At 40.4% G+C, this 27706-nt stretch overlaps 1 protein-coding gene across 2 annotated transcripts in view; it reads right to left on the bottom strand.

Moving 5' to 3' along the window:
• The window catches only part of IRS1 (insulin receptor substrate 1), a 115592-nt gene that overhangs the window by 54061 nt on the left and 33825 nt on the right, over positions 1–27706 (bottom strand). The gene's annotated exons all lie outside the window — the stretch shown is intronic.

Here is a 27706-nt window from a genome sequence, read left to right as displayed (position 1 = left end):
TATTAAGTCAGTAAACCAATCGATGTGATTTGGAGGTTTCAGAAGTTTAGCAATACAAAACACTTTGATGTTCTTATGATCAAAACAAAAATGTCCACTGCAGCTTTTGTGTAAAACAACTACAAAATATGGTAAGCAGGTTACAGTCAGGCTAGGCTTAATCTTCTTTTGGTTAAAAGTCAACTACAGACTTTAGAATTTGAAGTTGCAGGGCTTAACATTACAAAATCTGAAATCGGTTTTTAACCTGACATTGGTTGACAGGAGAATTTTAGATGCAAAAGGAGATCCAAGCAAAAGAGACCTAGTTAATCATTAACTAAAGAAAGGGGTTCCGATTTAGGTCTAACAGAAATAAGTTATTCTGGCAGAAATACAACATTTCTTCTATGCAATTTAAAAAGTCAAACCTCAAGGGGTGCTATCCATTCCCCTCCAGAGAGGAGACACCTTTTCAACCTCATAAAGCCTCTTTTGCTCTCAAGTCTTAACATTAGATAATCCTTCTGAGGTCCCCATTTTTCATGCATCCAAAAGGTATCTATAAACATCAATATTTATAGAATGTCCTGAGCAGTAGATGGCACAGAGTAGCTAATCAATATACCTGTTGAATGAGTAAATGGTTGCATTAAGTACTGTGGAGGATACAAAGGTGAATTCTGCTATAGGCTCTGCTTTCTAGAAATTCTAGCAAGGAAGGTAAGCTTCACTTACAGATAGATGGAATGCAAAGTAGAAACAGGGTGAATACCATGATAGAGGCACATAAGCAAAAAGCTCTGGAGGTATGGAGGTGGGAAGGACACTTCTAGCTAGGAGAGTAATGGAAGCACCTCGTTGACACACTTGGCTTGGTTTGGCAGAAATGGAATAGTTTGGGGATGTGGAAACAGGGATGGTGTTTCAGTGTTGCATCTCCAGAGCCCAGCACAAGGGCTGGTACCTAGCAGGAACTCACTAAATATGAGCAGAACGAATGAAAGGGACAAGGCACACTTCCCACTGGGGCGCAGGACAAAACGAGGCCCAGTGGGATGACAGCCCAGCCCTGGACAGGCCAAGTGAGGAATGTGGTTTTGTCAGAGCACAAGATACCTGCAAAGGGGTAGGAGGAGTGACGTCTACAGACGCAGGTTGGGGTGGGTGGTGAGGAACCTTGAAGGACAGGCCAAGACGTCTTTAAATAAGTGAAGGGACCGCAAGGGCATGCTTTGTGATATGATCAACACGCAAGCAGTAATGATCCAAGTCAGCCACAAGGACAGCGATAAACTAGAAAATCCACACGAGGTAAATGTTGACCAACGTAACTTTTTCTTTTCTCTGCCTCTCCTCTTTGAAGGAGAGTATGGCTGGGACCAGCCAGCATTCACCATGTACAGAATGGCTTTCAGGGAGGTTGATATTTGCCAGATGAGGACTCAGTTTTACCAGGAGATTTCTGTTCATTTCACAGTCTTAACTCCGCCCCTAAATGACAGAGAAAGTCTATTTTTCTACTTACAAATAAAGCCTTGACATGGAGACACCAAGGTAAAAAAAACAAACAAAAAAAGCACTCCAGGCTTATCTCTTTAATTGCCAGAGAAACAGGATTTACTGTGAAAGCTACAAGTGAAAGAAAACCTGGCCTTTCAAAACTGTACTTTCAAGTTTCTCCTGAATTCATACTGCAATCTACCAAAATGTTCCTACCAGGATATCTACATACAGCTTAACACAGCTTCATACATCCCGGCCTAAAATTAAGTAGGAAGGCCATAGTTTATTACAAAGGCTTGAGACAAACAAACCAACCACCAATTGATGTAAAATGGGGGAAAAGTTAAGGATGCACAATGTGCTTTTCATTTTACATCTGGCTCTCATCCAGGACAGCTGAATGAACAGCTTAGCACAGGAACAAGTTGTGTCATCACATGTGCCAACCTGCATGGATGCAGAAGGGCAGAAATTGGGGGCCCTTCGAGGAGAGAAAAAAAAAATAGCTTCGCCAGAGGCTGAAATCTATTGCTTTGGGCCACTCAGAAACCATCCTTGTAATTTTCCACAAGTAGTATGTTCAAAGAGCAGGAAATAAAAGGATATAACAATTCCTTCATATACCTTCCACTCCAAAATCTCGGCATACTACTTTTCAAAGCCTTTATCGTAAATCCTGATCAACATATGTCTCAGCCACTAACGCTACCTACCAGCACCATCAACTTAGGAGCCTAGAAAAAAGTTAAAGTGGGAAAGTGGTAGGCAAGGCTGACATAGAGGAAATGGGAACAGAAGCTATAAACAGACGACAGAGGCCTGGAAAAATTTAAAGAGAGAGTCTGAAGTTCACAACTGTTTATCTTTGCGCAAGGGTGTGTGTGTGTGTGTGTGTGTGTATGTGTGTGTCTGTACATAAAGTTTAGCTACTGAGTAAACGACAAAGATTTTTAACAGACATCCTCAGTGTGGACTCTTCCTTCCTGCAGCCACCTTGGTGTCTGCATACTTATTCCAATCATGCAGCCATTGTTCGAAGCATTTTTGGAATGCCTTCTTCAAGTCCCATTTCTTTCTTGCAACGGCCTTCTCAGCCTTGGGCATATTCTTTTGAATGGTCTCTATAGCAGCCAGTTTGGCCGTCTGAGGGCACATTTGATCTTCGGAGACAGCCAAAAAGCTTTGAGAGCCAAATACGGTGAGTAAAAGAGCTGATTAAGCTGGATAATGGTTCGCAGCAAGGTATTATCGAAAGCCAAAGAACTCCAAACACTAAAGTTCCAAAACCATAGCTGTTTACCATTGCTGTAATGAGTTTTGTCGGAAAGGAACTCTCCTAACACTACACACAGACCTTAGCAGACGCCTCATGGGACTTCAGTTCATCTGTCTATATGCCCGCCTCTACACACTTGCAATCAAGAAGGGCTGCGCTTGAATAAAACAACTTACTTGAAGAAGGGCAGCCGTGCATATTTGTTTGCATGCAATATAATCTATATTCATACATCTTTGTAACTTGGGAATACGTAAAAAAAAAAAGCAATACTAGCCTCCCACAGTCGTTAAATGCAATAAACATCTGTTGAGTGACAAATTAAAAAAATATACAATGATAAAGGCTGTAACGCACGTGCTGAAAAAGAAGACATGGGTAATGTGTGTTTAATGCACTTTATATATACAACTCCAATCGACTCACAACGAACCATATGAGGCAAATATTGCTACGATGTTTTACAAAAACTCATCTGTAGCTCTCATAAACTGGAAACGGAAAAAGCAAAACATATCCTTGGAGAAGAGCTGTGCAAATATCAAATGGTGATGTTCCTGTTATACATTCTCTCTAGTTACATCACTGGGGAATAACTTCTGAACCCAGAAATACGATGCACCTGTCACAAGATTTAGTAGCAGGAAATTACATTTTGACAAAATTTCATCACCACATCAGCATCTACGGTCCGCATGTGTCTTCTCACAGGATAAAACCCACCTAATCCTGTTGCCAGTAATGAAAAATGTAATTTTTAAAGCATTATCAAATAAGTCAACACTTGGGCAATGCTGCTTGAGACCTATGGATTATTGCATTATTGTATCCAGCAGGAATTTACATCTTCTGGACTCGACCCACTTAAACTATGCCGGCTAGAGCTGAAAAACAAAGCTTCCGCTTCCCTTCACACTATCTCAGCCTACCGATTAGTCTCCACTGAGTAAGCAGCTGAAAACAGCATAAGGTTATAAGTACAAGAGAAGGATCCACACCCTTTCAGCAATGCATTTTTAGCCAAACCCATTGGCTAAAAGTTTTTATCTTGTATTTAAATGCCTTGAAACTTCCTGTCAATTTGTTGAGCTAAGCCCAACATAGTTAAAAATACCTGGTTAGCAAGTTACTAGCGGTTTCTGCTTTTACTAAGGAGATGGGAGTATAATATTGTAAGTTGCTTGGCTGTTGTCATGTAGGAAAATGTAGCCAGAAAGAAAGTCTTCCTTATCCAACTATGCTTGAAAAAAAAAAAGTAACTATAGTAATGACTTTTCTTCAATGGAGATCATTGTTTGAGATCTTATATTGTAGATTCAACTAGAAAAATTCATATAAATAAATTCCTCCACTTGAAGAAATGTGTCAAAACTGCACATTTCTCTTTCCCTTAACATAAACAGCTGTGACTTAAAAAAAAAAAATCTTGAGCGTAATATAGAAAATTTATGAGACAGTAAATGTAAAGAAGGAATAAACATATAATTCATTATAAACATTATAATTCCTGTCACCCAAGGAACACCACTATTCAGCTATGGTTCTGATTTCATTATTTACTTAAAGGATTTGAACTTTTAGTATTCCATATTTAATGTCAAAAATATTTTAAGTTGCGAGGAAATAATGTTTTAATCACATTTAGATCTTTCCCATTCTGAAAAATCTGTGATGAGAAGATAGAATGTTAACCAACATTTTAAACCTTCTTGGTATTCTACCCTTTCCCATCCTCCCAATTCATTGTGTATGGGGAGAAGTATGACAATTTGAAAGCAGAAAGAAACCCCTCTGGCTTCCTGGGTTTGGTTTCCAAAAGCCTAAGTCCTTAAGGGAGCGGCACAGGCAAAGTATTCAGAAGAGCCAGGAGGGTGGGGGGAGACTACTCTCGGAGGAGAAAAAGGTTACCTTTGACTGGGATCAGAGGGAGAAAAAAGGTGGAAGGGATGTGAGAGCAGAGAGGTGGGTAGGGAGCTCTGCACCTTGCAGGATGCTGAACACAGCACCTGTGACATCCTCCTATATCCTGTCTTCCCAGGTCTGTTGATTTCTCATTTCGCACAATTATATTCAACTGTGTACCCCTAACCATGAGCACAGTTCATTTCCTCAGCTACCTCATTGATGCTACTGTAGTTAATTCACGGTACTGCTAATTTAGAGCTGATCAAGTCTTCCAGAATGCTTACCTATAACACCGTATAACACACTGCAAAAGTACTCTGTTTTTAAGCGTACCTGAAATCTGAAAAACTGGCCCAGTAGTTTTTTTTTAAATCATCAGTATCAAATACATTTATAGTCCTGGTAGTGTGTAGGTGTTCCTTATTTTACCATTCACCATGAAATCTCCGATAGATAAACGAAAGCATGGATGCATCTGACGGAATGTGAAACCCCTTATGAAAGGAATTTCCTGACTTAGAGCTTGGGTTCTACCATGTGGGTTTGACGGTAGCATCTAGGGAGGAAGCAGCATTACCAGCCCAGCTCTGTTAGCTATGGTAATCACCCAAAGAAAAGAAAGTTAAATCCAGAGAGCTTGAAGTTTGGGCCAAGGGGAACATTTCTCTGCTCTTCACAAGGTACGGGTGAGAGGTATGGGGGCAAGCTGAGACTTTGGGAAAGGACAGATCTAAGTAGTGAAAAAGGCTTCTGTTTTAAAGCCTTCAGACCATAATCACCAAAAAGAAAAAAAATCAAGTTAGGATTGAACTAAAGAAGTCAAGTTAGAGATAAGACCCAAGATGTTTGCTACTTTATGTTGAAAGGAGAAAGCCGTTTTTAGCTAAAGGAAGGAAACCAACATCTTAGGCCAGAATTGAGCTGGAAAAGGCTTGGTTTCATGGTCTTAAATGGCAAAGGGTAACTGATCGGCCAAGCCAGAGCTTTTTAATGGAGCTGCTTAAATAGCAGTTTTGCCTGGTGCGAGTCACATGGGGGAGGGCGGGTGAAAACAACAAGGTTGCTGGCCAGCCCTTCCAGAGCGCAGAGTTGCCAAGGAAGGCTATTCGGGGAGAGTTGCCAACATGTGAGAGGCCATCTCGCTCCAGTTCCCCCTTTGTCCCAGGGAAAGACCTTCTGGCAGAGCTGGTGACTTCAGGAGACCACCAGTGAAGACAGGCACACATATTACGCAAAGGAAAGAAGAAAGGGAGGGCGACCGTCACGCCTGTGGGCTCCCGATGTGGTCCAGCGGGGGGGGGGGGGGGGGAAGGGCTGTCAGCGCCGTGGATTTCCCCTTCCCCAACAACGAAGGGCAGAGGGAGGAGGGTCTGGAAACTTTTCCAGAGAGTTAGGGATTTATGGAGAAGATAGATTTAAACAGCAACAACATATGGTTCTCAACAATGAAAAGTATTCCGTCAACGATCTGTTAAGGAAATCTGAATAAACATTTAGAAATCTTTTAAGCCAAAGAATATACACTTCAGTTATTGCCCATTCTTTTCAGTAAAGACAAAGCATGCTGATAAGGCAAAAGGTAATTATAAGATAAAGCAAGTGGGGGTCAATACCATAACGGTCTCCCCCCAAAATGTAAATCCAAATGTCTCAGATCTCTCTTCTGCCAAAATTCTAACAAGTCCCCACATACATGATCGTCAAGGTAGAGGAACTCAGAAAAACAATCCCTCTAACATTTCACATCAGACCACATGTGCTGGGAGACAGCAAGCTTTCATTTGAACAGAGCTCAACCAAAATAAACCTGTTGCTTGAAGACATGAAAATAACAGGACATCATCTTCCCTACCTGAGGACACAAGTCATAAAAGTCTCCTTCTCCTGCCTTCGTGGGAGCTAATTCTGCAGTTTATTCCTGCCTCCCAGGAAGTACCATCCCAGCTCTGAGGTTTATATTGTAATTTCACATTGGTTTTTTTCTCTTTTTTTTGTGATGTTCAGAAATACAGGACATAGGTTTTGTTTGTCTGGCTCTGATATCAAACTACTAGACTTAAATGAAAATCACGGCTTCGTTTACAACATGGTGTTTGCAATACCGTTCCCGCAATTAGGCAAAAGGAAAAGCAAGCAGACCTAGTCCCCTTGCCTTTACTTTTTCTGTTAAATACTTCATAGAGGTCGCATTCTTTGCCCACTCCCCGGAGTCATCTCATAAATTGAAGAAAGCAAGTGCCTGACTTTACCTTCTAGTAATTGTCCGGCTGCTCAATTGTTTCTCATCTACCATCATCAGCTTTTCTGTAACAGCCCAGGAACCAGAGCACAGAACAAGTGTTCTCACAGACAGCCCTACCGTCTGCAGAGGGCAGAGGCAAGGATCGTTAACGCCACTGACATCACTTTTGGCAGTTGGAGAAAAGGGAAAACCCGTGTTTAATTTATTTCCTAGTTACTGCAAGTTCTAGTCGGAGTCCCCGATAATACAGGTTGCGGTTGACTTTATGGAAGAGCCTGGTAATGCAAGAAAAATGTACTGAACTGAACAAGCATCTTTCAAAGGAACCACGAGGTACCTCAGCCATGTGGCCCTGATCTCCTTCCCGTAGGTGTTTTGGTCATTAAACTGGCCTAACACAGGACAGGGCCATTCCCAGCTGTTCGTAAGAAGGTCAAGCTCAGAAGGAAACTTTCCCTACTACACACCTCTAATTAACATCTCCTTAAACGCATCAGCATAAACCACAAACAAAAAGGTTTCAGCCTTTGTCTGTCTTCTTGCTTTGAGTATACCAAGGGGGAAGGTTGGGCAGAATTTCATCTGGGATTCTTTGAAGTTAAGCGAGCTGTGCCCCCCCCTTTTTTTTCTTTTTTCTTAAGCAGTCTAAATCATGAAAGAATGCTCTCTGAAACCAACTGAAACAGATCATAAATATATAAGTATATGGCAGCGTATTTCAAATGTATTCAACCCACAATTCTCATTCATTTTACCTTAAGAATTCTTGTTAAAGACATGCAAGGCATAAAGATCTCTGGGCTATGAGAGCAATAATTAAACAAAAGTCAATGTGAGGGAGGATGGAAAACTGGACCATCCACCTTAGACTACAGAAGGCCAGAGGTTCTAAAATAATTGGCTTACTTTAAAGATGAGCATCGTGTTGCTTACAATAAAGTAACAGAATAAATGTGTTTCCCTTGGGTTGCCACTACCTGAGTGATACGTGAGTAACCTGTAAGCAATTTTGAATGCTAAAATGTAATTTAGGAAACCCCGTCCAGGCAGGTTATTTTGAGAATGAAGATAGAGCCATTACATGGCTGCTAATGCTTTTTAAAGGCTGATCAATTTTAACTCAGGGCTTATTTCCAAGTTAAAATTTTAAAAAAGACTGACAATGTACATTATCTCTACTCTCCTTACCCTTCTCTCTGTCATCTTGGGAAAGTTACCAACCCTCCTAAATCGCAATCTTTTCACCTGTAACATGGGGCTAACGGTGCCCAATCCATAGGGTTATCACTGAGGTTCAATGAGATAATACATGAAAAGGTCTCGTCATTGTGTTTCACACATCGTAAGCCCTCAGTCATTAAATCTTACTGGAACCACCGTCATGAACAACTAGAAATCCTTGGATCTCATATCCTCTCCGGATACCTGAATACACACCAGCCCAAAACGCCCTGGTGGGAAGAGGAAGCAATAAAGAATCCACAGACCAGACGGCAGCCAAGGACCAAAGGTAGAGCCAAGGTTAGGACGTATCTTGGGAAGAGAGACAAAGTTATTTCAGAAAGGAAGTGGGTACGGGGGCAAGGCCAGAACAAAACGTAAAAGTAGTAGTAGTAAAGCTAAAAATATGACCCTGTGACACGATTTTAGACAAAGACCTGCTTACTTACAAAGGGCACAGCTCCAGTTAAATACCGGGACGGAGAGCGTTAGCAGATCTTTGAGCAGGTCTTCAAGTGAATGCCATCCACAGAAATGTCACGGAAAGGCCACTTCTCCTGTTGCTTTCCCGGAAGAAATTAGAAGCTTGAAGTACCCCCACCCTTTCTAAAGTCGGCTAATGAAAGACTTATAATGCTACAGGAAAGAATTTACAAAGAATTCTCATGAATAGGCTTAAATGGATGTTCAAGGAGGTCCTTATGCACGATTTCCAGGTGCCAAAGCATGTTTCTAATTGTCGGGGAAGGAACTGGGCGGCTTTTGTTTCCGAATTCTTTTCCCCAATCTCTCATCTGAAGGAACCAAACAGGAGAGGGGCACAGCCAGCTGATGCTGCCTGAGTAACTTGACGAAACACTGAAATTGCTACCAGATGCACACGTGTAATCGTTGGCAGCTGGAAAAGGAGGGGAAGAAATCGGAAAGATAATCTGCAATAATTGATAATGTATACATCGCTCGCGTCTCGAAGGTCTTTGAAGCAGACAATGGTGCAGATTTCTAACTAACTGCAAACACTTCTTTTTTGTCTCAGATAAGGAGGCAAATTCTTCCAGTTGACGAAGAGGGGCAGACGTTTCGCCCGCTGACCCCAAGCTCCTGGTCCTTTGCTTTCACCTTTCAAGTCTCGCTTCCACTGTGCCCTGTTCCTCCCTCTTTTCTCCATTATCTGACATCTCGGCCGTGTCCTTTTTGACTTGGAAAATGGCATTTGCTAAAAAGTTTCCTACCAGCATGCTGAATTAAGCGCATCGTGTTAGAGCAGTACTGAGCTAGCTGGCTGGATGAGCCAGAAGCAGTCTGAGGACAGCTGGGCCAAAATCCTAATGAAGAGGTGGTGACAACTCTTAACTAAGGAACCCTTATGAAGAGTACTGATCAGTGACTGAGGGGATCACAGTCCCAAGCGAGGTAAATGGGGTCTGTGAAGGCGACCCCCAGGCCCACTGGAGTGCCAGGCAGGAGTCATCGGGACTGAAGTGTGCTCGTGGGGCTAAACCCACTTCTCATAAAAGAGACCCTCTGGCCTCCAAGCATTCCACAAAGTCTCTAGAGCAACAGTTCTCAATTTGAGGGGGTAGGAATAATTTCTCCTTTCGATGGACACGTATCAGTGCCTGGAGACACTTTTGGTTGTCACATCTGGGGTTGGGGTAAGGTGAGAGAGATGCCATTGGCATTCAGTAGGCAGAGGCCAGGGATACTACCAAACGTCCTACAGTGCACAGGGTGGCCGCCTACAACAAAGAATCACCTGGTCCAAAATGCCAGTAGTGCTGAGGCTGAGAAACCATGTTCCAGAGCTATTGCCTGTAGCTGAGAAAATGGAGGAAGCCATGCACACACTCACCAGCTGATTCTGGAGTTCACATCCATCACTTCCCTAGTACTCTTCTAGGGAAGAGTTGGAGGGAAGAAGTGTTCCTGTTCCGAGGCTTGCTTTATTGCTGACTGTCACACCATGACCTCAGAGTCCCAGTGGATGCCTCCCAATTTACCACTGATGGAAAGTTACCTCTACTGCATCCCCCTCCCTCGCGACCTTTTTACTAGAAGCTAGCTGGTTAATCTGATTAACCAGTCCTGCCCCATGTTTTCATATGTCCCTGCTCCAAAGGAAAACAGGAACCTTCTGGATGCAATGCAAAACACTGACTGAAGCGGGGAGAATACCAGGATTACTGAGGCCAGAGCAACAGAACTGGGGGAAGACCAGCAGGGTGTGATGCTGCTCCCCTATTCTGACCACGGAAAAGAGATCAACCTCACAAGGAAATACATCTGATCACTCCCAGGTCTGTATCTCTGCCCAGCTTAGCCAGGACCTTCTGTATGGTCCTGGACCAGGCATTTGACCTAATTTTGTCTCCACAGTGTAATAAAGTGAAGAAAATACCTTGTCCTCACAATCATTTGCAAAACTCAATGAGATAACAAGAGAAGGACACTGTGAACCAGAAGACACCTTCCTTATGTTACTTGTTACTATTAGTCCCCATCATTGCCCTTCAAATGTCTGGGAGTTAAAACAAACAAACAAAAAAATTAAGGATTCGGTCCCCTCGGTTCCAGAGTTAGTTGACTTTTTAAAATACATCCACTGACTTTGTTCTCTAAGAGGCTACTCCTAAGTCACCCACATGTTTTGTTTTGTTTTTTTTTTTCACTTGATGAAATAAATACCCACCTTGGAAGATGATTTATTACAAAAAAAATAGTCAAAGGACAAGACTGAGATAGAAACAGCAACTGGAATTTCTAAATATAAGATGTGTTCCCAGGAAGACACTTTTAGGTCTGTTTTCCCTAAACTTAAACTTGAAGAAAAATAGCAGGGTCGGGGTGGGGGGTTGTGGTGCAGGGCACTGCACTTGTACCATCATCGATGACAGGATACAGCGTTCGAAAGCCTAAAACCTAGACAATGAACAGAGAGAACAAGTTGATTTCCAGGTAGTTAGATATGAAGTTTTTCTGAATGAATCCTAAGGTAATGGTGATAAGAACAGATCCTCTTTCAATATAGCCACAGAAGCTGCTGTGGTCCTAAGGTACACAAAGAAAACAACAGCTTCTCTTCTTTCTAGACTGTAGCCTGAGCCGCTGACAAAATGCCTTCAAAATAAAACCGAACCACACAATTTCAATATTACTATCCACCAGAGACAGGCTATAATTAACACTTAATTAACAGCTCTATGATGAGCTTTGCTTAATTCTGCTCAGAAACTGCCTTACATTTTTTCTGTAAAACCGTGTCACCAATGGACAATGGCCTACCCGTTTGCTTGGTTTCGCCATGCTTTTTTCCCTTAACAAGTTAAGGAAGAACGTGACTAGGTCAAGGTCCAGGCCAAGACAGAGTCTTCAGAGATGCTCCTTTCTTCCTGTCTTCCCATTCTCAGCTCTCCTCACTCCCAACCATCACAGTTCCTAACAGGGCCTCTAAACACAGCCACTGACTTACCACACACCATTTCTTCTTGGAGCCTCCCTAGAGAACTTCCAGTAGAAATAAAGGCTCTCCCAGAGTCTTTCAACAGAGGTGCAAGCCTTGAGAGCAACCAGATCCTTGCTAATTTCCCATTCTAATGCACAGCTAGAGAAAGTCAATAGGAAGGTGACTTGAGAACCACTGGACATGAGTAAATAAGCTGGGACCCTTCCCCATGGTGGCCTTCTGCCCCTGCCTTTGACCATTTAGTGGTTTAGTAGCACTTCTTCCAGGGATAGAGCCAAGAAACAGAAGGAAAACTCAACAAAAATTCAACTAATATGATATCACTTATATGTGGAATCTAAAATATGATACAAATGAATTTATTTACAAAACAGAAACAGACTCACAGACATAGAAAACAAATTTATGGTTACCAAAGGGAAAAGGGGGGGATAAATTAGGAGTTTGGGATAAGCAGATACACACTACTATATATAAAATAAACAAGGTCCTACTGTATAGCACAGGGAACTATATTCAATATCCTGTAATAAACCATAATGGAAAAGAATATATATATATATATATATATATATATGTATTTGAATCACCTTGCTGTACACCAGAAACTAACACAATATTGTAAATCAACTATACTTCAATAAAAAAAAAAAAATCAACTTAGCAAGTTTTTCCCACCTGAGAGTTCTATCAAAGTGGTAAGGAGGTTCGGACAGTGACTAATCAGAATACATATCTGGATGACAATTATCCCAATTTTTGTTTTAGATGCCCCATTCCTATTTCTATAGGCAACTTCTACTCCATGACCAAGTCACTGTATAAAGGGTTCATGGATTAATAGGAACAGAACAATCAAAGCAGTCCCAGGCCTAGTATTATCAGGACTTTCTTGATCGTGTGGTTAGATAAGAGTTAAAATCATAATTAAATGAGTTGCCCAAGCTCATGAAACTGGTTAGTGGCAGCACTGGGGTGAGACTTGGAGTTTCCCCACCCCCAAAGTAGCACTCTTTCTAACCATGAGTCATTAAGATCTCAAGAGCCCAACTCTTTAGAAAAACAAAACGATCCCAATAGAAGAAGAAGACAGGGTGGTATTCAGTATAAGTGCAAAGCAAGATTCCTGGCAGCCAAGTCACTCAACTACAGTGAGGGGTTTCTTTAGGTGACTCATGTCAAGACACAGCAGAAAAGGACCTCCCCCAAAGTCTCTGAAGACTACACATTTCTTGTAAATGAAGATTACACATCAATTTAGTTCAAAATATTTTAACATCTAGTTCAAAATATTTAAATATTTTAACATCATCAGTTCAAAATATTCACGGGAATTGAGATAGACAAACACTTGCTAAAAATATTTCCACCCTTGTAGTATTGATACCATGTCTGACTTTGGCCTCCACTGTTAAGGCGCACTAGAGAAAAGCATAGAGAAAATAATAGCCAAATTACGAAGAGATAAAATAAAGTGGTGCTTGTCGCACTTTAATGTGCTTAGGGTCTCCTGAAGATTTGGTTAAAATGTAGATTTTGATTCTCTAGGTTTGGGGTGGGACCCAAGATTCTGCATTTCTAACCAGCTCCCAGGTGATGCCAGGGCTGCTGATCTGAGACCACACTTTGAGTAGCAAAGGAGTAAAGAACCTAAAAGAGAAAACATACCATTTAATTGATATAAAAGAATAACAAGAGGGCTTAGCTGGGGAGTTATAAGGAGGACTACCCTGTAAGCCATCTGTTCTCCATCTCCATAGGGTAAATGGGCTCAAATTGCAAAAACAGCTTTGAATTGAAACACGAAGGAAAATTTCCAGGTGGAAAAGGTTCTAGAAGAGTTAACTGGAGAAGAATAAGAAAGCTCCGCCTCCAGGGCCCTGGAACAACACATAGGATCTGGATGATTGCAGAGAGGACATTGGGGACGATAACAAGAGTTACTGTAGATGTCCTTAAGAGACTCCACACTGATGGGTTCATACCCTGTCTAGTGTTCAGGCCATCGGAGGCTGAGACTGCTGGATTGGGAAAAGGGGGATGGAAACTGTGACCCAATACATTCCTATCTCTTTCAAAAATGAATGCTGATTACTTTGATGTCTGGCAGTTTTGGTCAAGGGGAACTGAGGAGGGCCATGTGTGTTAGCTCACAGATGACAGAACCAAAATAAATGGGCATTCCCCCAACTCAATGAAATGTATGCATCCTGCCCTCTGCCGTCTTTTACCAAATAAACCACAAGGCATAAATCAGAGGTTAATTCCCAACATTGCATCTTTATTATTTGAGGGGACCCGCAGGTGGTAAAAGCCACCAAATTGCCTACTCAGATTTTATCTCAAATAAATGAGCAGACTCAACAATTCAATGACGATAACAATCTACGGCACCTTTAACTTTGAAATATCAAAAGTACTGATACAAAATATGCTTCCCAGGAGTATTAATTCATCCTCTAAAATCTTTCTTAAGGACAAGGATGATTCCACATGCAGATATCTCACCCCAGGACCATCAATGTGCGCAGAGGAAGATCTGGAAGCAGCACATTGGGTAGTAACAGGGGAAGCAGCAAAGCCATCATGACTTAAAGGTATCAAAATTTGGAAAAGACTGAAAAATAAGCACAAAAAAGATAGTCTGTGGGTGCTAATAATTTCCATTCAGGTCAACAGGCGGTAGCAAGCTGGTCCCAATCTCTAAAGGAAGGCAAACAGCCCCAAGTCCAGAGCGTGCCCATCAGTCTGATTTATCAGGAAGTCAGTTTACAAGATTCCATTTCCCCATCAATAAAGTTTCACAGGAGTACAAAGGCCTTCATTATTAGATGGTAATTTCATTCACTGGGCAGGACCCTGTGCTCTCTGACCAGGAGGTACAAGTTTTTGGGTCTGGAACACAAGCCCAGGCAAGACAAGCAAACATTTCTAACGGCTTTAGGAAACAGCAGGAACATGATGAGGTGGCCAGAGATACTCCCAAGAGCTAATTCCGAAATCACTGGCTGGGCAGTGCAATTCACATGCCGTGCCATTCACATGACTTGTTACCCTACCCAGTTGGGACAGAGTGGGAACACATTTCACCAAGATCTCTGGGATGCAACAGGAAGTGAAACTGCCTGCAGGACACTCGCTGTTGGACCCACGTGGGCACCGCACAGTGGTAAGACCTTAGCTCCCCCAGTGCCACTTACTGGGACTCAGGCACTTGGTCAACCTCAATGAGCTGCAGTTCCTGGTAAAATGGCATTAAAAGTGCCTAACTCATTGGCCTGTATCAGGGATTAAAAGAGATGGTGACAGTAAAACACATGGCACAGATCCTGACAATTGAGCCAACGCAGAACAATTCATTCATTCTACCCAGCAGCTAGAAGCCACCAGAAACCATAATGGGAGGGGGACAGATGAGGAATGAAAGGGGAAGGAAGGTACTTGATACTGAAGCTCTCTGCTCTCAGTCATGCCGCGGACACGTTTGCAGAGGGGAGTACCTCAAAAAATGTTGTCAAGGACCACCTAGAGGGCTGGGATAGGGAGGGTGGGAGGGAGGGAGACGCAAGAGGGAAGAGATATGGGGACATATGTATATGTATAACTGATTCACTTTGTTATAAAGCAGAAACTAACACACCATTGTAAAGCAATTATACTCCAATAAAGATGTTAAAAAAAAATGTTGTCAAGGAAACACCAGCAATTACACTCATCGTATGATACCACTGGTCTCAAATAAGGAATATTGCCCGAGTTACAACTGTTTTAACGCTGGGTATGAAGGCGCTTCCTATTTTGCTTTGAGCTTACAGTTTTAAAAGTTGATCCATTATTAAAATGGATTGTCCTTAGCAAGTATAAAGCACCCCGAACTCTTATAACCTGAATGTTTATATTTCACTAGCTGAAAGGAAAAACTATATCTAGGCATGGTAGAATCATACCATACTCCACGTATGCCATGAAGTTTAATTTTCTGAGACTGTGAAAAGTTCCATTTCATTAATATCCTTTCCCCAATAGTTCTTGAGGTTTCTTCTCTGCAACTCTCTACTTGATTTATCAGTGTTTGGTACATAATTGGCTCTCAATAACTGTACTGTCTAAAAAAGTATCTACAGGAAAATCATATGTACTCACAAACATATTCTAAGGTCCGTAAGACTTAATTAAGGGTAATTTCAGCCACAGAAAAACTGGGCTCTGAAGTTTTTGTGAGGTTTCCCTCACATTTGGCAGTGAGTAAAGCAGGGGTTTGTTAATCCTTTAAAAGTGTTATCCCCTTTTGCTAAAAAAAAAAAAAAAAAAACTCAACCAATTTTTTAATGCTACAAGTATGACTAAGAAAATACAGAAATTTTACTATTCATTATAACTGTTTTCAAACAATACAAGCAATACAAACTCTTGTATCCTCCTCCCTCCCTAAATATTTCAGTAAACCATTCCTGGGGTGACGGTGTGGTATATAAACTTACCAAACCCACTAACACATCACAGTCACTTAGCGTCTCCATCAACAACATAGCCAACATTTGTTCCATGTCAGGCACTGTATTAGGGGTTTTAATTATGCATTATTTCATTTAGTCCTCATGACTATCCTGAGATTGTATTACTACCCCTGTTTAAAAACGAAGAAATTGAGGTTCAAAAAGGACGAGCAAATTCCTCCAGATTTCAAAGCTAGTAAGTGGGGCAGTTGGGATTCAAAGCCATGCTCTTGACCACAAATGTAGAGACAATGCTATAAAAAGCATGGGCGGAAGTGTTGTCAAACCTCTCATCTAAGTAGAGTCCACTGGAATATACAAAGTTGTTTTTATGAAAGGAAATGGGGGGTAAGCTTCGTGTTTACAAAGGGTAATGAGAAATTACACAGTAAATGCCATTCTGATAAATCTAAACGAAATCAGCTAAAACAACATTTCACATAATAGGCACCTGGATATCAGAAATGCATTCGCTTCAGGAAAATAGTTTGCAAAAGAGATTGCCATCATAAAAGCACCTTTTTATCCTTTAATTCGCGCCCTCCTGTAAAAACACTAAATATGAAATCTCTCATTCCTTGAAGACTCTAGACAGTGGTGGACACAAGAAACCGGGTATGACTAATAGATTCTGATAAACAACACAAACAGAGCCCTAAGGTAAAGAGCAAGGCCTGACATTTACGGTCCCCATAAAATAGAAACGCTTTTTACTCTAGGACTGTAGCTCTACTGGCCCAATGCTTGTAGCTCAAGATCTAGTAGACGCAGGGCTATTTTTATCTGACAACTTTTCCTTCAGTTCTTCCATCCTTTATTTAGAAAGGCAAAATAAAAACCAGAAAAAGTATACTTCCAGAGCCATAAGCCATACACTAGAATAGGTAAAGAGAGGTCCTTTGACATTAGGAGCCACGAGATAACAGAAAGAAGATTAAAAAGTAAATCATAAACAGCTGCATCTCCCCTCCCCATTGTTTACATTCTTAGACATCCACTTTTAAAAAATATTCCCTGTGAGATCAAAACAGCCTGTACTTTGAGAAGGGGCAAACAATGACGTTAGCTTTAAGATATTACACAGTTTACATATAAACAGACCTGAGTTTGTGCGCATGATTCTGGTTGGAGAGAACAGATCTGAAGGGCTCAAACGGAGAGCTATCATTGTGTTAATTATCTGTCTACAGAAAACTCTAAAATATATGTGTGACCTTTAGAATGCTATTTAGCTTGAGTGTATGTTCCCCATTGTACGGTATAGGATACTACTGGTTTCACTAATCAAAATAACCCAAAAAGCTTTTTCAAGTTGAACTTGGATGGCGCAAGGCCTGGATGACACTGGATGCAGTAATTGGGGGCACTCTGTCCCTTCATCCTCTACACTTCCCTCCCTCCTGCTCCCAACATTTTTTTTTCCCCTTTCCCCTAACACCTTCTCCCTATCACTCAGTGCCACCCATACACACTTGTCAGCATTGCTATTGATACTCATCGCTGTTGATACTATTGCCCCATACCAATAACCATTGTTTAAATTCTTGCCTTTGAGCATTACAACACTAATGCATCAATAAAGGAACCTTAAGAGCATGGATCTCCCCCTCTCATCATCACGTATGTACCCAGGAGAGAAAAAGGAGGAGTCGAATCTCTAAAATTCTAGTTCGTTACATTTCAAGACATCAGCAGTGGGCAAAACGGCTTTACAACACGACGTCCATTCACAGACCTCATGGCATTTACTTTCAGTTGTCCGTATCAAGAGAGAGACTTCACGTTCTGGTTTTAACTTAACCTAAGCCCCCTTCCATTAGAAGCAGCCAATTAACATCAATGGTAAGAGAGCCAATAAACTCAGGGAGATAAAAGATTTGGCCGCCCTGAACTATCATTAAGAAATCATTTATCCTATACCCACGTGTCTGAGGTGCAAGCCAAGGTGAATCACCAGCTTCATCCTTCTGAGAAAGTGCTGATGTTAAAATCTGGCATCGATGACCTCGATGAAATCAAAACATATGCTCCATGGAAGGTGGAGAAACAGCCCTGGATATCCCTGTCATTCACCACTGGCATCCCTGTGGTGAATCACTGTTGCCCAAAAGTTTCCAAGGACTGTTTGCAAACATTAACCCTACAAGAGGTCAATGCCTTGACATCCAAAAAGGTGGCACTGAGTGTTTCACACGCAAAGGTTTAATGATGAAACAATATATTCTACCTTTAGAATATTAACAGGAAAGGTGGTTTTGAAATCAGATGACTCACTGATCAATTATATCCTTATCGATGCGTTACAATAGCAATGTGAATTCAGACTCAATGGTCCAAACGACAACTCAGATAGAATTATAGGGAAGCACTGAATTGTCTCCTTTAAGACATGATGGTTCCGAGAAGGCTTTTTATTCATCTTTGCTGCCCAGGTTCATTATTAAAAGGGTTGGTTTACGTGTGTAAGTTTGCTAAGGAGGGAAGCGAAAACATCTGCAGAACCATGCAATGCCCTGGAATGAAATTCTTCTAATAAAAGATTTATCATTAAAAAAAAAAAGATATAATGGTTCCTCTCCTTAATAGCCTTCAGAGAAGGCAGCCCCAAGTAGCCAAAGAGAGGTCTAGATGCTTGTGTGCTTGCTTTCAATGATGAAAGGCAGGTGTAAGAAGTACAAATTTGATTATTTATAAAGTGCTGCAATTAATGGGTCATGACAATGACTCCAAGTCATATGACATTTGGGGGACCTATAATATACAGAGTAAGAAGCAGTAGTAGTACAGGATGGCTGGAGCCACTTCTGCAGACCCAGTCCTGGGCATGCACTAAGCCCACAGTTCCAATATGTGTTCTACAGAACAGGAGCTCCAGGAGAAAGAAGGTTCTGTGGCCAATGACATTTAGACAATATCTCCCTCTCGACATTAGAGCCTTCACATTTTGTTTAACCATGTGTTTCCTAAACTTCTGATCAGAAAATATGTTGATTTTATTTCATACTAACGACTCTTAACATCCTGTGAAACACACTTTGGAAAAGACTGTGTTAAAAATTTTCCCCCCAAAAAGCATTTTCCCCTGAACTCTGCTATTCAAAAAGTATTCTGATAAAATATTAGACAAAATAATATATAGCATAAACAAAAGAAACTTATTTTTGGATGGAAAAGTTGATCAAAATTCACTGAACACAAAAAATATACTTTGCAAATACTGTATTTGTTTTTTATTCCTAAAGTTCTAATATGATTTGTGGTCAATAATGCATCCATCCTTTATAATTTGGCATATCATATGTCGAAAGTATTATTTGCTGCTTTGATTTTGAAAGAAAATATATAGAGAGAGATAAAATGAATTGAAGAGTGTAGAGAGCAAACTTCCTTCCCTAATTATTCATAGACTTGATCTGACTTCAGAAAACCATCCTTCAGTTTTCATGGCTCATGTATGAAAGGTGCTTTATATTTACCTTCATGGCATTGCTGGATGAATGTCATATAAATGAAATGGTTTATTACTGCACAAATAATTTTAAATAACACTTGAAGAAATACAGACAAAAGTAAAAATATTTTATATTGCTAGAAAAACCAATTCTACCATTAGTCTACCACTATGACCAAACATGCATGATGAGTACTTTCATAAAAAACATCATAAATGAAAAACACTATACTTTTTTTCAAAACAGTAAACAGAATATTGTATTATTTTAGCCTAAATATTTTCTCAGTATACAGTTGTATATATTGGAAAAATGTGAAGTTTGAATGTCTGTGAATATTTAGACTTGGGCAGAAATTATATCTTATGGGGTTAAATTTTGGTTAATATAGCAATAATTACAATGAATCAGACTATTACTTTGATCCCTTTCTTGGCTTCCAAAGGGCTGTGATGATATGCATATTTTCTAAGATATTTTATGTGTACAAATTATATACTCCCAGAAATATGGAAATGAAACAGAAAGAGCATAGTGTTTTTGTTTTATATTTTATTTATTTATTTTTCATCTTTATTGGAGTATAATTGCTTTACAATGTTGTGTCAGTTTCTGCTGTATAACAAAGTGAATCAGCTATATGTATACATTTATCCCCATATCCCCTCCCTCTTGTGTCTCCCTCCCACCCTCCCTATCCCTCCCCTCTAGGTCCTCACAGAGCGTGGAGCAGATCTCCCTGTGGAGCATAGTGTTTTACAGGAGTAAAGCAAAGAGGAAACGGTGGCAGGGGAGGGAAAGTTAAATTACCATATGCAAATGGTAACAACCCCACAATTAGCCAGATAGGACATAGTCCAATCTAAGATGCCTAAAATGTCCAAGGAAGTGGAATTTTTGAAACTCTTCAGATAGACACGGGGATTATCTTGAAGACGTTTTTGTACATTCCTTTAGCAAAAATGCTCAGTGCATATTACAAATTATTGTATCCAATAATTGTGGAGTAAGAGAGGCTGTGCAATTATATATTTGCTTCTGTTTGTGCCCAGAAGATGACTCATAGAGGCCCAATGGGGGATCATGAAAAAAATAAGTCCTAATATCCAAAACCGCCTGTTTCATCAGGGGAAAAAAATATTACACAACGCTCAAGGCACAGATAAAAGTCACAACTAGCAAGTAATATTCATTAGGCATCCATGCAGTTTTGAAAGCCAAATCCAAATGCTTATTCATAAACGTGAGATGAATAACTGCTGTATTTTTACAACGCAATGTTGGTAAATGGAAAAGTTCTTTCCACAAAGCAAAACACCTTGTCCAGAGCAAACTTTTACGGAGGTCTGGAACAAATGAACTTCTAAACATGGTACCTGCATTTAATAAAGGGGAAAATAAGTACTGGGTTCTTGAGTCTGAAGTTACAAAGGTTTTGACATCGCCAGCAAACCATGGCAGCTGGCAAACATCCTGAACCATTAACCACCAAACAGCAGCTGAAGCAAAGTCACATTCCAAAACTCAGCAGCATTTCCTATAATGTAACAAAACGTTGATGTGCAGGGAAATTTATTTCCTTCACTAAGTCTGAATGAAGATCATGTGAGCAGAGAAGAGCTCATTATGATCAAAGCAGATAGAAATTTTCAAATGTACTTAAAAAGTGAATGAAAAACAACACAGCAACTCATTATTTTCAAAGTTCATGCAAAGGCAAATAAAAATCATTTTCTTAATATAATTTAAAACATGCCACTTTCTTTACGCTAGCGAAAACTCGAGAGAATCAAATGTCACAATAAAATGTAAATATGCCACAAATCACGAAAACACATTGAAATGTTTTGTCTCCTAGAACTCTGTTAGAACATATACACAAGGCTTAGATGAGAGAAAAGTCACTTGCAGGATAAGCCCACCCTCCAAACAAAAAGTCTTTTAATTTATGTGCATAAATTAAATTCGGGGTTGGTTTTGTTTGGGTGGGTTTTTTTTTTTTGCATTGTTTGTTTTGTTGTGTTTTGCCCTAAGACAAGATTAAAAGTTAACTTTAAAACCAAGATTTGATAAGTGGCTTTACTAAAAGCTTATCTGAAATATTAATTCAACAAAAGGTAGCATTAAGAATCTCCTCTCTATTCCTTGGAGCGAGTTGAAATACCCAGTTAGTTTATAAAATGTCAATACAAGAGGATCTCATGAACAGTAAATCTAATGGTGTCCGGTCCACACTTTGCTACTAAGATAAGCAGTCATCCTTTTTCTTTGCCCTCTTAATCTGCTGCGGCTCCATTAGTAAGCCCCTAAAAATGTAACCTGGCATTTACACTCTTGTCCATCTGGAATGTCCCTACGTCAGAGGAAAACCCTCACCCGCCCTGTGGAAGATGAACAAGTACACAGCTGGCAGAGATCTGGGCACGTAGGAAGGAACCCACTTAAGTGCGTACATCCACACGGCTCAATGGTTAATCCCTCCTGCACCCTCTTCTTCCCACTTTCGGATGAAGCTAGTGAGGAAATGAGTGTTTTTATCACTGAATTCTGTACTATTATCAGACACCAAACAATTCCTTGTTGAAAAGGTATTGCAAGAACAAAGCATAAAAACTCGCCATCAAAGCTGTCTGAGTCCAAGGTGCTGTCTTTTACCGTCACTAGAAACCTTGGAAGCAAATGCGCACAAGGCTGAGGCCAGTCTTGTGAAAGTAGCATTGTGAAATCTAACCCTGCACCTCTGCCCCCGTCCCAGCGGCAGACTCACATATGTGCATTGCAGTGGAGATTCGGGAATTGCTGAGGTTTTCCATGCCACTTCCATGAAAACCAACACTTCTAGGTTTCACTGCTGGCTCGTGATGTGAAGCTAAACTTAGAAATAAAGCTGGGCTCTATATCAAGCTACATCACCTCACTAGCTGTGGGCAGGAATGTGAACATACAGACAATTCCAATCCTAAACTATTGGTTTTAATGAGCAAAGGACAATCAAACCCAACTCTCCAGATAATTTAACTACAACAACAGCGTAATTGCTTTGGAATGCTTCTGGTATTAAATCTGGCTTTTGTTGAAACTGAGGTTTTGACATTGTAACCACGGGGGGTGCTATTTACACCATCATCTGTAGGAAACAGTCCTGAGTTGTGGTCAGGTGGTTGTGAGTTTTATTAAGCCTACCAAGAGCTATACCAGAAAGAGTTGGAAATTATCCATTTTATCTCTGATACTTCTTATATAATAGACTTGCTCCATGCTGGTCAACCGTCATTCACAGTGACAAAGTTTTGCTTCTTATCGAAATTTACACTGAATAAAGAATTACTGAGGTTTCAAAGAGCTTCCTTCTTTCCACAAAGAGTCCTAAATTGCAGATGACACAGGTTCTAAACTTTGAACAGAACCAAGATTTTATAGGTACTTCAATAAATCTGAAATTCTCCAAAGCCAAGGAATCTGCCCAAGGAAGAGGTGTTTGACCTAGTGAAGCTCCAAATTGTCAGCCTCAAAACTTAAATGACTGTTTCGTTAATGTCGTTTGGAAATCACAACACAGCCATAAGCACGGTCACGAATAACAGAGGTTGCCAAGTGACACTGCTTTCCTTTGTAAACTAAAGAAAGATTAAAGTTTCTCATTGTTTTTAGCAAAGACCCCTAGTTACTGGCTTGTACAGGCACTTCATTCTGATTATCCAAAAAGCATGTAAGGCAGGGCAAAAATGACTAATCTATACAAAGGGCTGATGTGTAGCCCTACATCAATACAATCCTTGCTTACTATAGAAGCACTCTCAACACAAATCAGAAGGCTCCCTAAGGCTCACTTTCTTCCAGCAACTGGCAATCATTATTTTCCAGAACAACACAGATTTGACCTTGGTTTGATTCATTAATTTAGTGAAGGTTTTAAAACCCTTGCTCTTTGCGAATATAAAAATGCACTCTCACCATCTCAATGTGGCATCCTGACTCAGAATCAATGAATTCTTCAGGAAGCCATTACATATGTCACATTGCACTAACAATTAAAGACACATAACTCATGTGTGATATGTGTTATGCCTGCTGTGATATAACCATCCAAAATGCCATGAGACCACAGAAACGTAAAAAAGAGATAAGGAGCAAAAAATCACAATATAAGTTTTACCTACCATATCTACCTACAATTTCTGTTGCAAGAACTCAACTCTGCTGTTATAGTCGGAAAGCAGCCACAGATAATACATAAGGAAAGGGGTATAGCTGTGCCACCCCCCCAAAACTACAGAAACAGGTGATGGCCAGATTTTGGCCAATAAGGCCAATTTGTTGACTCCTGATCTAGTGTAAAGTCAGCAAAACCACATATTCCGCTGTAAATCAGGAATAAGAATACAGGGACCCTGGTGGTCCAGTGGTTAAGACCCCATTCTTCCACTGCAGCAGCTATGGATTTGGTCCCTGGTCAGGGAAGATCCTACATGTCATGGGGTGTAACCAAAAAATTAAAAAATTAAAAAAAATTCTTTTTAAAGAATTTGTAATAAGAATACAAAGGGACTGCACATAGAAACCAAATCAGGGGTGGGGTGATGGGGGAGGGATGGAGTGGGAGTCTGGGATTAGTAGATGTAAACTATTATATACAGGATGGATAAACAACAAGGTCCTGCTGTATAGCACGGGAACTATATTCAATATCCTGTGATAAATCATAATGGAAAAGAATATAAAAAAGAATGTATACATATATGTATATATATACTGAATCACTTTGCTATACAGTAGAAATTAACACAGCATTGTCAATCAACTATTCTTCAATAAAATAAATTAAAAAAGAAAAACAAATCAGCTCAGAGTAACAACCTTACAAACAGAAAACACCTTTCTAATGCAAGGAATCGGGTAAGGAAAATAGGTAAAAAGAGGCCTGCCCAAGTATAAATAGGTATTTGTTATTCTTACAAAATACTGTAATACTATTTTGATCACCCAGAAGAGGACAAGACTACTTTCAGAACATTCTGTGTCTTAATCTTCCTTTAAATGCTTCTGTAGTAAAGAAGACACAGAAATTTTCTGAATGGAAAGATAAAAGGGGAAAAGAGACAATACTTTGAAAGGCAAGGGAAGAAGAAAATTAGCATAAGGAATAAAGGACCTGCAGAGACTGCATGGCTGAGGGGCTTACACTGGAGGGTCTTGTTAGTCTTAAATTCACCATTCCCTAAACATTCCCCATCCCATCCTATTTTCGGCTTCTTTTTATTCAAATTACTACATTTTTGGGGTTTTTCTTTTTATACCATATTGTGGTTTCTTCAGTCCTCAAATTATGCAAGCTTCTGTATTAAGACTCTCTGGGAAGGCTACTATGCATATTTATGAAAAAAATATTACAAACAAGATCCACAAAAAGTGCCATGGATGCCACATCTCAGATCCTGGTGGTTTCCCCCCTTTGAATGCCAACAGGACAATGAAATGAGCCATTCAGGGAGCATGGCTTTCAAAAGATGCCATCTGCTTTCCAAAGGCAATACAGCAGTAGAAATAGTTCTCTCCGTCTCTAGCACCAGCAATCCAAAACATTAGATCATAGTGCATTGGATTTCCAATGGCCACGGTATCAACATTTTTGTGGTCTTTCTTGGTTTCTATAAGTTTTATCTCATCTGGAATTATTCATTATTCTCACAGTAAGTCCAAATCAACTTTAAATGCCATCAAAAAAAAGACCCTACAGAAATCCCGCATTCACAAAAAACTTTGACTTCTGAATTGAATTTCTCTTTAGCAATACCCAAGCTACTCTTTTCTTCATTAGCAATACCAACAATGAACCTCAGGGTATTAACATATCCTACTTATATCCTACTTAATATGATAATCTTTGGGCTAGTCACTTAGTAGTCAGGACTTCAGAACTCATTTGTATAAATGTTGTACAGTAAATGAACTCCAAATACTAATACTAAAATGAAAATCCCTAGATATAACTCTGTAGAGGGAGCATGGGTAACCTTTAACAGCACACAACCCAGTATCATTTCTACTCCATTTGAAAATGAGTTTTATGATTTCTCCCCATACCAGATTTTCTAAATAACATTTTGCTTTTGCTTTTACTGCACTAATAAAAGTGTGTGCTCCTTTGGCAATAACAAGGGATCACTAAAGGAATGTGACAAAATAATCAGATTTTAAAATATGGAGTTTTTAAATTGCTATGGAAAGTACTCCATAAGCCTGACACATGAAGACCAGGAAAAAAGAGAGAGAATGAATGAGGATAATGTTATGAATCCAGAAAGATGTTGAGGCAGATCACAGTGGTGGCATCACAGCATCATCTCTGTACAAGAATGATCTACAGTCTAACTTTGGTGTTGGAGTCGTCAAGGTCTTATGCTCATCTATATGTGAGCAGATCAGAACCGGGTCAACTGCCTAACTGGTTTTCTTACAAGATTACATCCCACACGCCACTAATGAAGTGCTCCCTAAAAATCTAAAAAAATACAACAAACTAGTGAATGTAACAAAAACGAAGCAGACTCACAGATCTAGAGAACAAACTAGTGGTTACCAGTGGGGAGGGGGGAGGGACAATACAGGGGTAGGGGAGTAAGAGGTACAAACTATTAGGTAGAAAATAAGCTACAAGGATATATTATACCACATGGAGAATATAGCCAATATTTTATAATAACTATAAATGGAGTATAACCTTTAAAAATTATGAGTCACGGGACTTCCCTGGTGGTCCAGTGGTTAAGAATCCGCCTTCCAATGCATAGGACGGGGATTCGATCCCTGGTCTGGGAACTGAGATCCCACATGCCACGGGGCAACTAAGCCCACGCACCACAACTACAGAGAAGCCCGAGCACCGCAACGAAACATCCCATATGCTGCAACTAAGACCCTGACACAGCCAAAAATAAAAAATAAGTAAATACTAAAATTTTTTTTAATATAAAAGTTATGAGTCACTATATTGTACATCTGTAACATATAATATTATATAGCAACTATACTTCAACAAAAATAATTAATTAAAAAAAATAAAGACCTAACAGTGCACAATCACACTGATATGGTGGTTACAGAAATGCTATCAGTATAGTACTCAGAACTCTATTGCCCAAACTTTGTTTCTTGGTAATTCTCTTCAAAGCCAAGAAAATCTGCTTCTATTTCCATTTCCTTCCTCTTGGATTATATCCCTATCTATCCCAATCTCGCACTAGCACCTCATCAATTCGTATTTCTTTCTTAGAAAAAAAATCTGCTCAAGCTCACCTCCTTCAGGAAACACAGTGGAGCTGACATGGGAATTAGACACTAGATAATCCCCTTAAGTAGCAAGCCCTTTATGAATAGCTATTTGTTGTCAGACAAACTTCTTTGGTCGGTCCTCTTGAGGCAGCTGTCTTCAGAACTGGTCCATATCCAGTTCTAAGGGCCAGGAAGAATTTTTATGGGGGTCCTGTGAGGAATCGATATCTTACTTGTGTTTACTACAAAGCTGGTTAGCATCACTCTGTTCCAGTGAGTTCTTGAAAACAACCCATGAGCACTAATGGTCTTTCTTGGGTTCACAGGAGTGAAATATCCCTGGAGCTTTGCCACCTGCCTGCTTAACAACTGGCATCACAGCTCTGGAACAATGAGAAACTCCAATGTCTACTTAGCAAAATTTGGGGAGCAAAAGAAAAGGGCTTCCCATGACTGTCTTCTGCCACATGCCTAAAAGAAATATGCAGGATGCCTTTATCAGCTGAACATAACTGGTAGCAGAAAAAGATCATTTTAAAAAGTAAAGTCTAGGGCTTCCCTGGAGGCACAGCGGTTGAGAGCCCGCCTGCTGATGCAGGGGACACGGGTTCGTGCCCCGGTCCGGGAAGATCCCACATGCCGCGGAGCGGCTGGGCCCGTGAGCCATGGCCGCTGAGCCTGCACGTCCGGAGCCTGTGCTCCGCAACGGGAGAGGCCACAACAGTGAGAGGCCCGTGTACCGCAAAAAAAAAAAAAAAAAAAAAGTGAAGTCTAGGGACTTCCCTGGCAGTCTAGTGGTTAGGACTCCGCGCTTCCACTGCAGGGGGTGCAGGTTCAATCCCCAGTCGGGGAACTAAGATCTGCATGCCACGCAGAGCAGCCAAAAAAAAAAGA

The sequence above is a fragment of the Monodon monoceros genome, unplaced genomic scaffold (assembly GCF_005190385.1).
Source record: "Monodon monoceros isolate NGI ecotype Baffin Bay Population unplaced genomic scaffold, NGI_Narwhal_1 Super_Scaffold_16, whole genome shotgun sequence".
NCBI classification, from domain to species: domain Eukaryota; kingdom Metazoa; phylum Chordata; class Mammalia; order Artiodactyla; family Monodontidae; genus Monodon; species Monodon monoceros.
This window is presented reverse-complemented; position numbering and strand designations above follow the sequence as displayed.